Here is a 15,641-nt window from a genome sequence, read left to right as displayed (position 1 = left end):
GTAGTAAGGCCGAAGATGAGCAATATTCCACGGCCGGTGGGTATCCTCCTCCGATTTACGTGAGTCTTTGTGTTCTCGAACATCGATAAGGTAGTACGATTCGTTGTTCAGATTCTTACTGACCACCAAGGGTCCTTCCAAGGTGGGGATAACTTGTGCATATCAGTCTGGTCCTAGATGAGCCGGAGCACCAGATCGCCTTCTTGAAAAGTTCTGGTTTTAACCTGGTGGTTGTGGTAACAGCACAGATCTTGCTGGTAAATCTCCGAACGAGCCACTGCGATGTCACGCTTTTCATCTAGCAGGTCAAGTGCTTCCTGACGTGCTTTTTCATTGTTGGCTTCAACATAAGCCGCCATGCGGGGCGAGTCATGACGGATGTCATTAGGGAGAACCGCCTCTGCTCCATAAACCATGAAGAAAGGCGTTTAACCCGTAGACCTGTTGGGGTGGTATTAATGCTCCATAACACGGAAGGTAACTCCTCCACCCAACAACTCGGCGTCCTCTGCAGGGGAACCATAAGCCGGGGCTTGATACCCCTCAAAATCTCTTGATTGGCTCTCTCTCAGCTTGACCATTAGATTGAGGGTGAGCCACTGATGATACATCAGGCCGGATATGCTCATGTTGATAAAAATCCTTCATAGCCCCCATGGAGAGATTAGTGTCATTATCTGTTATAATGTTGTGTGGAAAGCCAAAGCGGAAGATCATCTTCTTCATGAATTGAACCGTTGTTGCCGCATCACACTTACTCACTGGCTCTGCCTCTACCCATTTAGTGAACTTATCAACCACCACCAAGAGGTGAGTCTTCTTATCCTTGGACCAAGTAATTGAAATCATCCTCAACTCCTGAGCCGGAACATGAGCTCGACGTGAAAACTTCTGACAACCATCGCACCTTCTGACCAAGTCCTCAGCATCAGCATGAGCCGTCATCCAATAAAAACCGTGACAAAAAGCTTTGGCTACCAAAGATTTTGAACCGACATGATGACCACAATCTCCTTCGTGGATCTCACACAGAATCTCATAGCCTTCTTCAGGAGACACGCAACGCTGAAACGCCCATGTGACACTGCAATGATGTAACTCCCCGTTGACAATGGTCATTGACTTGGACCACCAGATTATCTGCCTAGCCAAAGTTTCATCCTCAGGTAACTCGCCACAGGTCATATATGCCAAATAGGGAACTGTCCAATCAGGGATAACATGAAGAGCCGCCACCAACTGAGCTTCAGGGTCAGGAATAGCCAAATCCTCCTCTGTGGGTAACTTAACCGACGGGTTATGAAGAACGTCAAGAAAAAGGTTAGGGGCACCGATTTATGTTGAGAACCCAAACGGCTTAAGGCATCAGCCGCTTCATTCTTTCTCTGATCAACATGCTCAACTTGATAACACCTGAAGTGACCAGCAATAACATCCACCTCTCGTCGATAAGCTGCCATGAGTGGATCCTTGGAATCCCAAGTACCAGAGACCCGTTGAGCCACCAAATCCGAGTCACCAAAGCACCTTACCCGGCTTAAGTTCATCTCCTTCTCCATCCGAAGACCGTGGAGTAAGGCCTCATATTCAGCTGCATTGTTATTGCAAGGGAACATCAAACGGAGAACATAACAAAATTTATCACCTCGAGGGGAAGCTAGCACAACTCCAGCCCCCGAGCCCTCCAATTCCCTGGACCCATCAAAGTGAATAGTCCAATACGTGTTATCTGGCTTTTCCTTCGGCGCCTGCAACTCTGTCCAATCATTGATGAAATCCACCAGTGCTTGGGACTTGACAGCCGTACGAGGCACATATTTTAAATCATCAGGTCCAAGCTCAATAGCCCACTTAGCAACCTGGCTAGTTGCTTCCCTGTTTTGTATGATATCTCCCAAAGGAGAGGAGCTAACCACCATGATGGGATGACCCTGAAAATATTTCTTAAGCTTTCGGCTGGCCATAAAAACCCCATATACAAGCTTCTGTCAGTGCGGATATCTCTGCTTAGACTCAATAAGCACCTCACTGATGTAGTAAACCGGCCGTTGAACCGGATATTCTTTGCCCGTATCCTTCCGTTCCACCACAATAGCCACACTGACAGCCCGGGCATTAGCAGCCACGTATAACAACAATGGCTCTTTATCAACGGGGGCCGCAAGAACCGGCGGCTCAGCCAACTGTTTTTTCAAATCCTCAAACGCCACATTGGAGGCATCACTCCAAACAAAATTATCTATCTTTTTCATCATCTGATATAGAGGGATAACCTTCTCTCCCAACCGGCTTATGAACTAGCTTAGCGCCGCAATACGACCCGCCAGATGTTGAACGTCGTTGATACACGCCGGTTTAGCCAGAGAAGTGATGGCCTTGATCTTCTCCGGATTAGCCTCGATGCCCATGTTAGATACCAGAAAACCCAAGAGCTTGCCTGCCGGTACACCAAAGACACACTTGGCCGGGTTAAGCATCATCTTATAAACCCGGAGATTATCAAAGGTTTCCTTCAAATCATCTATCAATGTTTCCTTCTTTCTGGACTTCACCACAATATCATCCACATAAGCATGAACATTGCGCCCAATCTGAGTATGAAGACAATTTTGCACACATCGCTGGTACGTTGCCTGGGCACTCTTGAGTCCAAAAGGCATAGACACATAGCAGAAGGCTCCAAAGGGAGTTATAAAAGTTTTCTTCTCCTGGTCCTTAACTGCCATCTTGATCTGATGATAACCGTAGTAAGCATCCAAAAACTCAACCGCTCACAACCCTCCGTAGCATCAATGATATGATCAATACGAGGGAGAGCAAAAGGATTAGCTGGACAAGCCTTATTTAAATCTGTGTAGTCCACACACATGCGCCAAGTGCCATTCTTCTTAAGTACCAGCACCGGGTTAGCCAACCACTCAGGATGAAAAACGTCGATAATAAACCCAGCCGCCAAGAGCCGGGCTACCTCCTCACCAATGGCCTTGCACCTTTCTTCATTGAAATGCCGAAGAAACTGCTTGACCGGTTTAAACTTGGGATCAATATTGAGAGTGTGCTTAGCGAGTTCCCTCGGTACACCTGGCATGTCAGAAGGTTTCCATGCAAAAATATCCCGGTTCTCACGGATGAACTCGATGAGCGCACTTTCCTATTTTGGATCCAAATTAGCGCTGATGTTGAACTGCTTGGATGAATCGCCGGGAACGAAGTCAACTAGCTTAGTCTCATCAGCCGACTTAAACTTCAGGGCCGGATCATGCTCTGTAGTTGGTTTTTTCAAAAAAAGTCATATCCGTCGGATCAACATTGTCCTTATAAAACTTCAACTCCTCTGTTGCACAAACCGACTCAGCATAAGCCGCATCACCTTCTCCGCACTCCAAAGCTATCTTCCGGCTCCCGTGCACCGTGATAGTCCCCTTATGACCCGGCATCTTGAGCTGCAGATAAACATAACAGGGCCTTGCCATGAACTTAGCATAAGCCGGCCGTCCAAACATGATAAGGGCTCTTGATTTTCACCACCTCAAAGGTCAATGTCTCTAATATGGAGTCATGATCATCTCCAAAAGCAACCTCCAGAGCAATCTTACCAACCGGATACGCCGACTTACCAGGCACCACACCATGGAAAACAGTGTTCGACGATTTAAGATTTTTATCTGTCAACCCCATGCGACGGAAGGTTTCATAATAAAGTATATTGATACTGCTCCCTTCGTCCATGAGCACCTTGGTGAACTTATACCCTCCAACCTGAGGTGAACCACCAATGCTAGATGACCCGGATTATCAACCCGGGGCGGATGATCCTCTCGACTCCACACAATGGGCTTCTCAGACCAGCGCAGGTGACGGGGCACTGCCGGTTCAACAGAGTTTACTGCCCTGTTGTGAAACTTCTGATCCCGCTTGCACAAACTCGTGGTGAAGACGTGATACTGCTCACTATTCAACTATTTCGGGTTACTCTGATACCCAGATTGCTGCTGTTGATTCCCCTGACCTGACTGTTGATGGTAGCCACCCTGATTGCCTTGACTACCTTGATGACTTTGATGACCTTGATGACCTTGGAACCCAGAGCTTGAACCGCCACCACCGTAACCCGGACCCTGAGAACCGGATCCTGAACCACCACCCGGTCCATGGTTGCCTTGAAAAAGATTTGAATTTTTGAACTCCTTCATAATGAAACAATCCTTCCAGAGATGAGTAGACGGTCTTTGCCGCGTACCATGCCTTGGGCAGGGCTGATTCATCAAATGCTCAAGATTAATGCCTGATCCTCCGGACTGTGGGGGTGGTCTACTCTTACGACCCTGGCCATTATTCTGGGCATTGGTATTTGCCACAAAGTCCAAACTATTATCAGCCTTGCACTTACCATTACCTCCTTGATTCGTCGCCGGGTTATGCTGCTGCCCTCTGGTGCTGCTGCTCTTCTTTCCTTTTCCCGACTTTTCATCGTCAGACTCGGGGTCCTTGGTACCATCAGAGTCAGCGTATTTTACCAGAGCCGCCATGAGCGTCCCCATGTCATTGCAATGGTGTTTTAGCTGTTGGAAATATGCCCTAGAGGCAATAATAAATTGGTTATTATTATATTTCCTTGTTCATGATAATCGTTTATTATCCATGCTATAATTGTATTGATAGGAAACTCAGATACATGTGTGGATACATAGACAACACCATGTCCCTAGTAAGCCTCTAGTTGACTAGCTCGTTGATCAATAGATGGTTACGGTTTCCTAACCATGGACATTGGATGTCGTTGATAACGGGATCACATCATTAGGAGAATGATGTGATGGACAAGACCCAATCCTAAGCCTAGCTTAAAGATCGTGTAGTTCGTATGCTATAGCTTTTCTAATGTCAAGTATCATTTCCTTAGACCATGAGATTGTGCAACTCCCGGATACCGTAGGAGTGCTTTGGGTGTACCAAACGTCACAACGTAACTGGGTGACTATAAAGGTGCATTACAGGTATCTCCGAAAGTGTCTGTTGGGTTGGCACGAATCGAGACTGGGATTTGTCACTCCGTGTAAACGGAGAGGTATCTCTGGGCCCACTCGGTAGGACATCATCATAATGTGCATAATGTGATCAAGAAGTTGATCACGGGATGATGTGTTACGGAACGAGTAAAGAGACTTGCCGGTAACGAGATTGAACAAGGTATAGGGATACCGACGATCGAATCTCGGGCAAGTATAATATCGCTAGACAAAGGGAATTGAATACGGGATTGATTAAGTCCTTGACATCGTGGTTCATCCGATGAGATCATCGTGAAACATGTGGGAGACAACATGGGTATCCAGATCCCGCTGTTGGTTATTGACCGGAGAACGTCTCGGTCATGTCTGCATGTCTCCCGAACCCATAGGGTCTACACACTTAAGGTTCGATGACGCTAGGGTTGTAAAGGAAGTTTGTATGTGGTTACCGAATGTTGTTCGGAGTCCCGGATGAGATCCCGAACGTCACGAGGAGTTCCAGAATGGTCCGGAGGTAAAGATTTATATATAGGAAGTCCTGTTTCGGCCATCGGGACAAGTTTCGGGGTCATCGGTATTGTGCCGGGACCACCGGAAGGGTCCCGGGGGCCCACCGGGTGGGGCCACCTACCCCGGGGGCCACATGGGCTGTAGGGGGTGCGCCTTGGCCTACATGGGTGTAACGCCCTCGATGCGGCTATATCTCCCACGTGTCGAGGCACGACTTAGAGGCATAACCGCATTGAAAGCAATGTCGCAAGTCAGGAAATCATCACACATCCCATGTACATAAATAATATAAAGGGGAGGTACATAGTTGGCTTACACTCGCCACGTCACATCAAAGTACATAAATAACATCCATCATACAAATCACTCATGGCCCGACTACGGTGCCAAAATAGAAAAGACCCCCAACATGCGACAAGGCCCTGAATCGAACCCCAACTAGGCACCACTACTGATCATCGGGAAAGGAAACATAGTAACGCTGAGAGTCCTCGTCGAACTCCCACTTGAGCTCGTACTCGTCACCTGGAGCGGAATCACCTGGACCTGCATCTGGAATTATAGTATTTGTGAGCCACAAGGACTCAGCAATCTCGCACCCTCGCGGTCAAAACTATTTAAGCTTATAGGAAGGATAAGGCAAGTATATGTGGAGCTGCAGCAAGCGACTAGCATATGTGGTGGCTAACTTATCCGCAAAAGAGAGCGAGAAGAGGAGGCAAGGCGCGAGTGAGAAACTAGAGGAACATCCTGCGCAAGCATAACTCCAACACCGTGTCCACTTCCCGGACTCCGCCGAGAAGAGGCCATCACGGTAACACACTCAGTTGATTCATTTTAATTAATTAAGGTTTAAGTTATCTACAACCGGACATTAACAAATTCCCATCTGCCCATAACCGCGGACACGGCTTTCGAAAGATCAATCCCTGCAGGGGAGTCCCAACTTAGCCCATGACAAGCTCTCACGGTCAACGAAGGAATAGACCTCCTCCCAAGACGTTCCGATCAGACTCGGTATCTTGGTAACTCAAGACACTTCGACAGGTTAAAACAAGACCAGCAACACCGCCCGAATGTGCCGACAAATCCCGATAGGAGCTGCACATATCTCTTTCTCAGGGCACACTCAGATTGTCCTAGGTACGGCTAGGCCAGACCAGAGTTGCCCCCGGTGGCCACCGGTAGCTGACAGGTGGACCAACACTCAGAGGAGCACTGGCCCGGGGGGGTTAAAATAAGATGACCCTTGAGTCTGCAGAACCCAAGGGAAAGAAAAGGCTAGGTGGCAAATGGTAAAACCAAGGTTGGGCATTGCTGGAAAAGCTTTAATCAAGGCGAAATATCAAGGGGTTCCCATTATAACCCAACCGCGTAAGGAACGCAAAATCCGGGAACATAACACCGATATGACGGAAACTAGGGCGGCAAGAATGGAACAAAACACTAGGCGAGAGGCCGAGCCTTCCACCCTTTACCAAGTATATAGATGCATTAAGATAACATAGCAATATAGTGATATCCCAACAAGCAAATAAAAGATGTTCCAATAGGAACGGCTCCAATCTTCACCTGCAACTAACAACGCTATAAGAGGGGCTGAGCAAAGCGGTAACATAGCCAATCAACGGTTTGCTAGGACAAGGTGGGTTAAAGGTTCAATCATGCAATTGGGAGGCTGACAAGCAAATGGTAGGCATCGTAGCAGTGGCAAAGCAAAAGAGCGAGCAAACTAGCATAGCAAAGATAGTAGTGATTTCGAGGGTATGATCATCTTGCCTGCACAGTTGTTAAAGCTGACTGGATCCTCACAAGCAAACTCAACGGGCTCCTCGGTAGCGAACTCGTCTCCCGGTTCTACCCAACAAGACAAACAAGCAACAAGGATACAATCAACCACGTGCAAGACCAAGCAATATGATGAAATGATGACATGCTATGCGGGATGCGATGCGGGATGCAAAATGCAAGATATGACAGGAAATGCATGAACCTGGCCTCAACTTGGAATTCCAAGGGTGCCACTGGATAGAGGGGACGAACTCGCTTGAAAACGATATAAGGATCATTGGAATCGGAGTTACGGTTTGGAAATGGCAAGCGTTTTAAGATATGACACCGGTCTGCGATTTACAGCAAGTAGGTATCTAAATGCAACGAAATAAACATGCTACAGCCACCAAACATGAAAACAAAATACATGGCAGTGACGTACACAAGATGGTTAACAAAACACTAGCACTGAGACATAGGCAAATTCATCCATTAAAGGGTCCAAACAAGCATGGCAAAAACGAATATGCAAAACAGATTTCAGACTTAGTGAAATTAACACTAGCCTGAAATTTCAGATCACGAAGCCCTCTTCGGAGCAGCAAAACCACATGATAGATAACCTGAACATGACAAGTAAGAACATGGAACGTAGCTACTCAACAAGCTTAACAAAACACCCAAAGTGACCTGGGGCCAAAAGGGTTCACAAGATACTCTACCGAGCTCACGAACATAGCTCGAACACAATCAGTTTTCAGACTTACTGAAAACTGAGACATGCTGAAATTATAACTCACGAAGGCATGTAAACGAGCTCGATGCACTCACTACGGTGCAAGTCATGGCAAGGCAAGCATATATCCAGAAAGAAGACACAATATTCTAGCTACACATGGCAAGAACAAAGGCATAGCATGCATGGAACACTAACGGTAGCATCGGCAAAATCGCAAACAAGTTGACGATCTGCCCAGATTAACAACGAAGCAAAAGTTGAGCTCGATTGAGTCAACCTAGAGCACTCCACATATGCAAACAAAGACATGGATGGATAGAGCATAACATAAATATCAAAACTCCCTTACTGATCATCCTCAAAAGAGGCACGGATCACTAGGAAACAAGCTGGACATATAGCATTGCGAACTAAAATATCCCAGACTTAGTGAAAATCACTAAGTCCCTGAAATCAGCAATCTCAGGTACCTCCCTTCGCAAGCTTGCACAAGACAACACACACATCCTAAAAATGCATGGGTGGCACCTCTGGAAAGAAGACAAAATGCTTAACAATTCATCCCAAAGGGGCACAGGCATATCATGCACGGGTTAAACATGGCAAAAAAGACAAAAGTGCATGATGAACTAACGGATCTGCAATTTAACTCACGAAGCCTCCTTCTAACAGCATTTTGGGCATCAAGATGACCTCAAATGCAAATGATGCAATGGAATGAAATGATGTACATGTCGAGACGAAGATTTTGATATATCATTTGCCCAAAACGGAGCTACGGTTGCGGAGATACGAGCAGTCAAAGAATGCATAAAAAATATGGAGATTAGGGTTTCGGGGAGAGGTCAACCGGATCTAGATCCGGATCTCGCGGCACTGTAGCAGCCCGAGCTCGGGCTCGCCGGAAATGGCGCGCGGCGGCCGGAGATGGAAGGAGAGGGCCGGGGCCGGCCGGTCTTGGCGGCGAGGAGGGGCGGCGCGGCCGGGGACGGGCGGCGGCGACCCGGCGACGAGGCGGCGGGGCGCGGCGGAGGCGCGAGGCGGCGATGGCGCGGCGGCGGTGGAGCGGATCCGGCCACCGGAGCCGGACGGGACGGCGGAGCCGGCGTCGGGTGGAGGAGGCGCGGGGAGGGCGGCGCCCGGGCCCGGGAGGGCCCCGCGTGGGCCGGGCGGGCCTCGGCGGCGGCGGGGAAGTGGTCCGGGCGGCGACCACTAGGAGGCCGACACGTGGCGGCGGACGGGGAGGCCGGACATGTCCGTCGGTGGCGGGTGTGTCCGGCGGCGGCGGATCTAGAATTTAGGGTTAGGGACGAGGGGAGACCCGAGATCTGAAGTGGAGGGGGTATATATAGGCATAGAGGGAGCTAGGAGAGTCCAAATGAGGTGCGGTTTTCGCCCACGCGATCGTGATCGAACGCTCTAGGACATGGATCAGAGTAGAGGTGGGTTTTGGGCCAAATTTGAGGGGTGTTGGGCTGCAACACACACGAGGCCTTTTCGGTCCCTCGGTTAACCGTTGGAGTATCAAACGAAGTCCAAATGATACGAAACTTGACAGGCGGTCTACCGGTAGTAAACCAAGGCCGCATGACAAGTCTCGGTCCAATCTGGAAACGTTTAATCCCCACACACGAAAGAAAGCTAGAAATGACCACCGGAGGAGAACGAAGCGCCGGAATGCAAAACGGACAACGGGGAAAATGCTCGAATGCATGAGATGAATATGTATGCAAATGCAATGCACGAGATGACATGATAAGAGATGCACGAAAAAGAAAACAACACACGGAGACAAAGACCCGAACCCGAGAAATAAATATAACTTAACACCGGAAACGGCAAGAGTTGGATACAAATATGGAAAGTTACATCCGGGGTGTTACAACACTCCACCACTACGAAAAGATCTCGCCCGAGATCTAGGACTGAAAGAACTCCGGGTACTCAGAACGGAGGTGATCCTCGCGTTCCCAGGTAGCTTCACGATCGGAATGGTGAGACCACTTGACTTTGAGAAATTTGATTGACTTGTTGCGAGTCATGCGTTCAGTCTCTTCAAGAATAGCAACTGGGTGCTCACGATAGGAGAGATCTTCTTGGAGCTCAATGTCCTCGAAGTTGACTGTGCGTTCAGGCGTCTTGAAGCACTTTCAAAGCTGAGAGACGTGGAACACATCATGAACATTTGCAAAGTTTGAAGGAAGCTCAAGTTGATAGACGAGGTCGCCTCTCTTGCTGACAATCTTGAAAGGTCCCACGTATCTAGGGGCAAGCTTCCCTTTGATACCGAAGCGACGAGTACCTTTCATAGGAGAGACGCGGAGGTAAACATGATCTCCGATCTCGAAAGCCAAATCACGGTGCTTACTATCATAGTAGCTCTTCTGGCGGGATTGGGCTGCTTTGAGGTTATCACGAATGACTTTGCACATTTCTTCTGCTTCTGTGATTAAGTCATTACCCAGCAGCTGACGTTCACCGGTTTCGGACCAGTTGAGAGGGGTACGGCACTTCCTGCCATACAGAATTTCAAAGGGGGCCTTGCCCGAACTTGCTTGAAAGCTGTTGTTGTATGAGAACTCAGCATAAGGAAGACAATCCTCCCACTTCATGCCGAAGGAGATCACACAAGCCCTGAGCATGTCTTCGAGAATCTGGTTGACACGCTCGACTTGACCGCTTGTTTGAGGATGGAAAGCAGTGCTGAAGCGGATGTTGGTGCCCATGGCCTTCTGAAAAGAATCCCAAAACTTGGAGGCAAAGATGCTGCCACGGTCTGAAGAGATCACTTGAGGAATACCGTGCAGAGAGACAATACGAGAGGTATAGAGTTCCGCCAATTGAGCTGCAGTGATCGACTCTTTGATAGGCAGAAAATGAGCCACTTTGGTGAGCTTGTCGATGACAACAAATATAGCATCATTGCCACGCTTGGACTTTGGAAACCCAGTCACAAAGTCCATTTCAATGTGGTCAAACTTCCATTCTGGAATGGCAAGAGGTTGGAGGAGACCAGCTGGCCTTTGGTGTTCTGCCTTCACTCTTCTGCAGACATCACATTCATTCACAAATTGAGCGATCTCGCGCTTCATTCGAGTCCACCAATAAGCTTGCTTGAGGTCCTGATACATCTTCGTGCTACCAGGGTGGATGGAGAGGAGAGAATTGTGAGCCTCATTCATGATGACTTTACGAAGTTCACCTTTGGGCACAACAATACGATCCTCGAAGAAGAGAGTGTCCTTGTCATCAAGGCGGTAGCACTTGTACTTGGACTGACTCTTGGCAATCCCAATCTTCACCTTTTTCACCATAGCATCAAGAAGCTGTGCTTGGCGAATCTGGTCTTCTAAGGTAGGAGAGACTTGAAGGTTGGCGAGGAAACCTTGAGGAACCACTTGAAGATTCAGCTTGTGGAAAGCTTCACAAAGCTCGGGTTGATAAGGCTTGAGAATCAGACTGTTGCAATAGGCCTTTCTGCTCAAAGCGTCAGCAATCACATTGGCCTTGCCTGGAGTATACTCAATACTCGGATTATACTCTTGAATCATTTCGACCCATCGAGTTTGCCTTAGGTTGAGATTAGGCTGAGTGAAGATGTACTTGAGACTCTTGTGATCAGTGAAAATGTCCACTTTTCTTCCCAATAGAAGATGTCTCCAAGTCAACAAAGCGTGCACAACTGCCGCCAACTCAAGATCATGAGTGGGGTAGTTCTTCTCATTAGGCTTCAACTGGCGAGAGGTATAAGCAACAACTTTCTTCTCTTGCATCAAAACTGCACCGAGACCTTGGAGAGAGGCATCACAAAAGACCTCGTACGGCTTGGTTTCATCAGGCGGAGTCAGAACTAGAGCAGTGATCAACTTCTCTTTCAAAGTGTTGAAGGCAATATCACACTGCGGAGACCAAACGTACTTGACGTGCTTCTGAAGAAGATTTGAGAGAGGCTTCGCGATCTTGGAAAAGTTTTCAACGAATCTTCGGCAATAGCTTGCGAGACCGAGAAAACTGCGGAGTTGCTTCACGTTCTGAGGAGGTTCCCAATTCACAATTGCGGATACCTTCTCGGGATTCACGGAAATGCCCTTGGCAGAGATGATATGACCAAGATAAAGAACCTCATCGAGCCAAAATTCACACTTGGAGAACTTGGCATAGAACTGATGTTCCCTGAGCTTATCAAGAACCAAACGCAAGTGCTTGGCATGATCTTCCTTGTTCTTCGAGAAAACCAGAATGTCATCGAGATAGACCAAAACGAAGTCATTGGTGTAGGCGTTGAAGATGAAGTTCATCATGCGAGAGAACGTCGGAGGAGCGTTGGCGAGGCCAAAAGACATGACAGTGTATTCATATGAACCAAAGCTTGTTCTGAATGCTGTCTTGGGAATATCTTCTTCACGAATGCGGATCTGGTGATAACCCATACGGAGATCAAGCTTGGAGAATACTTGAGCACCCTTGAGTTGTTCGAACAGCTCATTGATGTTGGGAAGTGGGTATTTGTTCTTGATGGTCTTCTTGTTCACTGGACGGTAATCAACACAAAGTCGACTCGATCCATCCTTCTTCTTCACAAAAAGAACACCACAACCCCACGGAGAAGTGCTAGGCCGGATGAGACCCAATCTTTCTTGCTCATCGAGTTGTTTCTTCAACTCCTTCAACTCTTCGGGGCCGAGCTTGTAGGGACGTTTGCACACAGGTTCCGTACCGGGCTCAAGTTCAATAACAAATTCAACCGGCCGGTTTGGAGGCATCCCTGGGAGTTCTTCTGGAAAAACGTCTTGATATTCGCACACGACCGGAATCTGCGAAATAGCATCCAATTCACCCTTCTCATTGAGAGAAAACAACCGGATGGTATTATCCCGAGCGGCAAAGACAATGACATCCTCAGACGAATGAGTCAGTTGAATCTGCCTGGCTGCACAATCAAGCTGAGCTTTATGCTTAGAGAGCCAGTCCATCCCGAGAATAAGATCAATATCCGAGTCACCGAGAACCGTAGGAGAAGCAAGAAACTTGAACTCGCCCATCGTGATAGAAACATCCGGAACGATGGAGTTAGCCTCCATGCGCTTGCCGGGAGAGACAACTGCTAAAGGACTAGGCAAAACTTGTGAAACCAATTCATGCCTATTTGTAAACGGTCTCGAGATGAAGCAATGCGATGCACCAGTGTCAAAAAGAACTTTTGCAGGAATATCATTAACAGGAAGGTTACCCATGATCACATCTGACGAGTCCTCTGTCTGAGCTGCATTCATCAAATTGACCTTGGCGGACTTGGGGTTATGCTTGACCACAGTTGTACTTGCCGATCTCACAGGAGGAGGAGGAGGAAGACGCCTCTGGTTGAAACACTTGTTGGCATAGTGACCCTTCTGTTGGCACTTGTTGCACGTGACCTCTGAAAGCGGACGGTGATACGGAGCACTCGATCTTGGAGCTTGAGACGAAGCCTTGTTCTGAAAGCCTGGGTTGGGTGGGTGGGAAGAACCACTGCCACCTTTGCTCTTCTGCTGATACGGCTAACGGAACGGAGGAGGAGGAAGCCAAAACTTCTGCTGCTTGGCCACTTGAGTAGAGGAAGACGGAGTAACATCTCTGACTCGCTTCCTGGAAGCATCACACCTCAACTGAGCAGCCTCTTGCTTCAGTGCCATGTTGTAGAACTCATCGTATCTCAACAGCTCAAAAAGGACAAGAGCGAGCTGAATTTCCTCACGAAGACCACCCCTGAACTGATAGATCATGCTCTTCTCATCAGGCACGTCCTGCTTGGCAAAGCGGGCAAGCTTCTGGAACAATTTGTTGTAGTCATAGACAGACAAAGAGCCTTGCTTCAGGTTGCGGAATTCCTCACGCTTGCTTTCAACCACGCTCTGCGGAATGTGATGAGCGCGGAAATCTTGACGGAAATCATCCCAAGTGATAACACGTCCACCTCTGGAATCCTTGTACTGCTGGAACCACTCTGCAGCCTGATCTTTGAGTTGGAAAGAAGCAAACTTGACGAAATCTTCAGGCCTGACGTTGCTGCACTCGAAATGCTTACACAGATCCACAAGCCAATCGTCAGCATCGGTTGCCTCAACACAATTACTGAAAGTCTTTGGCCCGTTAGCAAGGAACTGGTTGAGTGTAGCAAAGTGACTCTGATTGCTGCCTTGATTCCCTTGACTGCCTTGATTGCGCTCTTGGAGAATTTGCATGATCAGCTGAGTGTTTGCATTGGTTGCGGCCATCACAGCTTGCCATGCCTCTGGAGGAGGTGGAGGTGGATCAGGATTCGGAGTCATGCGCGTTGGAGGAGCCATCCTGAAGAGGTTGACCACCATTAGCACATGACAGATAAATATTGAAGCTGAATCCAACGGAATGAAAATTGCAACATATAGTCTTCACATCCGAACAAAATGAACGAATGCATTTCTCTTGAAGTGGTCACATATTCCTAAATTGCGAAGCCACGAAGAATCAGGTAGAAGGGGTACAACAGCGAGGGATGGAATCAACATGTGACGTCGAAGCAAAACGAATGCCAGAACTCGAAATAAAACCAAGGGTTGGCTTGCGGAATAGGCCGGAACAAATACATGATAGAAATTTCGTCCGAAGTTTTCGTGGTGGGACCTACACGGGCTCGATTGTACAGCACCATCATGTACAAGGCAGTGCACATGACATACGAAGCGTCCCCGAGTCAGCATAGCCAAGGACTCTTTAAGACACAACGAGACCACTGTAAAATCGACCGTGAATAGGCGAACCACTAGACGTCGAACCCCAATTTCATATCATACATCTGTCGGAAAGATATCCTAAGGCTACTTGAATTCCCACCTATGAAATTCCCGAAATTTTCCCGGTTATGCAATCAGGTGTTGGGGATACAGGGGAAGCATAATATCTCACCCAAGCTAGCAAATCCTACATCCAGCTGTATCCATCCTTCAACACATAACCAAGAAACCTTCGGAAACCATCTATCTCAACCTTCGAAAAGCATCCGTTATACAAGTTATGGCGATACTCCCGAACTCCCGCCCCAGTACTGGGTGGCGTCGAGGTTATCTCACCAATGAACTGCATAAAGGAGTTTTTCGATGTCGCTCACAAATCTCAAGTATACCAGAATTGCAACGATAAAATTGTGACGACAACACCTCGGAGCTCAACTCCCCGGGACACTGCCACAACCCCTAAAGACAGGAGGCACCAAGAACAATGTTCTCGTCACAAAACCATCGGAACAAAACCAAGATACTCGCGTGATCCTAAAAATTTTTTTAGTGAAATTTGAGAAGAGAAGAGTCAAAACTCTACGTCAGGATGCCTTACCAGAGCGATGAGGAGACTGGGAAGTAAAAAGAATTCCTAAGCTCTCCGATATATAATTCCTAAGGACTCAAAACATTTTTCTAGACACAACTCGGCTGCTAAAAATGATCAAGCAATGGGGGCTCCTAAGGTCGGGGAAGGCTCTGATTACCAACTTGTAACGCCCTCGATGCGGCTATATCTCCCACGTGTCGAGGCACGACTTAGAGGCATAACCGCATTGAAAGCAATGTCGCAAGTCAGGAAATCATCACACA

The 15,641-nt window shown here is 48.0% G+C and overlaps 1 long non-coding RNA gene across 1 annotated transcript; it reads right to left on the bottom strand.

Moving 5' to 3' along the window:
* Nucleotides 1-5,791: 5,791 nt before the first annotated feature.
* Nucleotides 5,792-9,343, bottom strand: LOC147991544 (uncharacterized). Its single transcript, XR_015613943.1, has 3 exons — nt 8,885-9,343; nt 7,302-7,379; nt 5,792-6,074 (listed from the first exon to the last, which is right to left on the bottom strand). It is a non-coding gene; the product is annotated as an uncharacterized LOC147991544 (long non-coding RNA).
* Nucleotides 9,344-15,641: the final 6,298 nt, after the last annotated feature.

The sequence above is a fragment of the Triticum urartu genome, chromosome 1A (assembly GCF_056163025.1).
Source record: "Triticum urartu cultivar PI428250 chromosome 1A, HENAU_Tu73, whole genome shotgun sequence".
NCBI classification, from domain to species: domain Eukaryota; kingdom Viridiplantae; phylum Streptophyta; class Magnoliopsida; order Poales; family Poaceae; genus Triticum; species Triticum urartu.
The sequence above is the reverse complement of the archived record's forward strand: the minus strand, read 5'-3'. Positions and strand labels throughout refer to the sequence as shown.